Source organism: Chiloscyllium plagiosum, chromosome 35, assembly GCF_004010195.1.
Source record: "Chiloscyllium plagiosum isolate BGI_BamShark_2017 chromosome 35, ASM401019v2, whole genome shotgun sequence".
Classification (NCBI taxonomy): Eukaryota; Metazoa; Chordata; class Chondrichthyes; order Orectolobiformes; family Hemiscylliidae; genus Chiloscyllium; species Chiloscyllium plagiosum.
The window spans coordinates 2,165,063-2,168,366 of NC_057744.1; positions in this window are offsets into that span (position 1 = coordinate 2,165,063).

Sequence of the window (3,304 nt, forward strand, 5' to 3'; positions counted from 1 at the left end):
GCTGGAAGGTTCATTTTCAGATGTTTTGTCATCACCATACTCATTCCCAACAGTGGGAAGCTAAGTCCAACCGAATAACAGCACTCATGTGCAGTGGACAACAACCAGAGGATCACAGTGTGCACAGAAACAACAACAAGAGAAACAATAGATTGGGAGGAAGGGAATATTTCAAATGGATTTTTAAAAAATTTTCATTTTATTTCAACTACTGAGTACAGGAGTTGGGAGGTCATGTTGCGACTGTACAGGACATTGGTTAGGCCACTTTTGGAATATTGAGTGAAATTCTGGTCTCCTTCCTATCGGAAGGCTGTTGTGAAATCTGAAAGAGTTCAGAAAAGATTTGCAAGAATGTTGCCACAGTTGGAGGATTTGAGCTATAGGGAGAGATTGAATAGGCTAGGGCTGTTTTCCCTGGAGCGTTGGAGGCTGAGGGGTGAGAGGTTTATAAAATCATGAGGGGCATGAATAGGATAAATAGACAAAGTCTTCTACCTGGGGTGGCGGAGTCCAGAACTAGAGGGCATAGGTTGAGGGTGAGAGGGAAAAGATAAAAGCGACTTAAGAGGCAACCTTTTCACGCAGATGGTGGTACGTGTATAGAATGAGCTGCCAGAGGAAGTGGTGGAAGCTGTTACAATTACAACATTTAAAAGACATCTGGATGGGTGTATGAATAGGTAGGGTTTGGAGGGATATGGGGCCGGTGCTGGCAGGTGGGACTAGATTGGGTTGGGATATCTGGTCGGCATGGACTAGTGGACCGAAGGGTCTGTTTCCGTCCTGTACATCTCTATTACTCTAAGCTGATTAAGTTGAGACAGTTTGCAGCACAAACCCTCCACAGGTGCAAATGCAACCTGTATAACTAAGTAATAGTCACAAACACAGAAAACAGAAAGTGCTGGAGAAACTCAGCAGGTTTGGCAGTATCAGTGGAGAAAAAACAGAGTTAACATTTTGAGTCCAGTGACCCCCCTTCAGAGTGAACTAAAAATGTAACTGTGTTTTCTCTCCACAAATCTGTTGAGTTTCTCTAGCACTTTCTGTTTTTTGTTTCAGATCTCCAGTAACTGTTGAAAGATGTGCATCACTCTAAGTCACTTGCTTTTTCTAGCAATCACTCCTTAACTCCCGATCTCACTGAGACTGCCAATATAAGTCAGACAAGTCAGATCTGCAGTTCTTTGTTTCATTTCAGTAATGTCAGTCCCATCCTGGTCAACTCCAGGTCATTAAACTTAACTGCACAACCTGCTGAATCAGAACTTTACACCATCCCACTCACTATTTTTGTCTGGCGTTGTATCTCCATCTGGATATGATTTGTGTCCCTGCCTTTAGCTCAGGAGTTTTTGACAAGGAGGTTGAGTGAAGTGATTACGCCACAGTTGAGAGGGTGAAGACATGACTGCCAAGCTGGTTCAGTGTGCTACATGCTTGATGTGGGAGGTCAACGACTCTGGTGTGTCTGGCTCGTATAAGTGTGGAAAGTGTGTGCACGTTCAGCTACTGACAGAGCATATTGCAGCACTGATGAAAGAACTCGAGGACCTTAGGCTCATCCGAGAGAACGAGATTTTCTGGACAAGATCTTTAGCGAGGTTATTACACCAATCATACCAGAAGAGAGCAGAAGAGAGCAGACGATGAGGAAGGCAGAGAGGAGACAGGTGCAAGAGACCCTGGGGTAAGTACCTGTCAGGAACAAGTTGAATCTTTTGGAAACAGTAGAGACAGATGACACTGCCAGTCCGCGAGGCGGCCAGGTCTGTCAATCAAACGTTGGCATGGAGACAGAGCGGAAGAGTCGTACATCGCATAGAGCTGTGGTAATAGGGGACTCCAGAGTGAGAGGAACTGACCGGGGGTTTTGTGACAGCAGACAAAACTTAAGAATGGTGAGTTGCCTTCCTGGTGCCAGGGTTAAAGACATCACAGACAGAGTGCAGGAAATCCTCAAGGACGAAGGTGAAGAGCCAGAGGTGGTGGTACATGTCGGCGCAAATGATGTCGGGAAGAAGAGGAGGAAGAAGCGGGCCTTCGGAGAGCTAGGAAGAAGGCTGAAAAGCAGGACGTCCAAGGTGGTTATCTACGGTTTGCTTCCAGTTCCTCGGGCTGGTGAGGCCAGAAACAGGGAGATAATGGACTTGAACGTGTGGCTGGGGAACTGGTGCAGGAAGCAAGGATTTAAATTCTTGGATCACTGGGGTATGTTTTGTGGTAAGCATAAATTCTACACGAGAGACGGTTTGCACCTTAATAAGTTAGGGACCAGCATTCTGGCAGGCAGGTTTGCTACTGCAACACAGCTATGTTTAAACGAAGTAGCGGGGGGGGAGGAGACAAACTGGATGTTTAAGAAGGAAATTGGAGGGAAAGTTAGAACAAGGGAAGTCAAGAAAGACAACTGTATTAATGAGGCAGAAAACTCAGAAAGGGATCATGCTGTAAGGTTGAGTGAAATAGGAGTTGATGGGAAGGGTGAGGGCAGTAACAAATTAAAAATACTATACATGAATGCATGAAGTATTAGAAATAAGATGGATGAGCTTGAGGCTCTTTTGGAAATTGGCAGATACGATATTGTGGGGATAACTGAGATGTGGCTTCAAGTGGACAGGGCCTGGGAAATGAATATTCAAGGCTACACATGTTATCGTAAGGGCAGACTGACGGGCAGAGGGGGTGGGGTGGCCATGTTGGTAAGGGATGATATTCAGTCCCTTGTGCGGGGAGACCTAGAATCAGGGGATGTAGCGTCAGTGTGGATAGAGCTGAGAAATACTAAGGGTAAAAAGACCCTCTTGGGAGTTAGCTACAGGTCCCCAAACATAGTCTGAATGTCGGATGTAAGTTAAATCAGGAGCTGAAATTGGCCTATCGCAAAGATGTTACTACAGTTGTTATGGGGGATTTCAACATGCAGGTAGACTGGGAGAATCAGGATGGTATTGGACCTCAAGAAAGAGACTTTGTGGAATGCCTCAGAGATGGATTCTTAGGACAGCTGGTGCTGGAGCTGACCAGGGAGAAGGCAATTCTGGATCTGGTATTGTGCAACGAACCAGAATTGGTCAGGGACCTCGAAGTGATGGAGCCATTGGGAGGTATTGACCATAATACATTAAGCTTCAATCTACAATTTGAGAGGGAGAGGGTACAGTCGGAAGTGACAGTACTTCTGTTGAATACAGGGAACTATGGAGCTATGAGGGAGAAGCTGGCCAAAGTACAATGGTGCAATATCTTAGCAGGGATGACAGTGGAGGAACAATGGCGGATATTTCTGTGTATAATG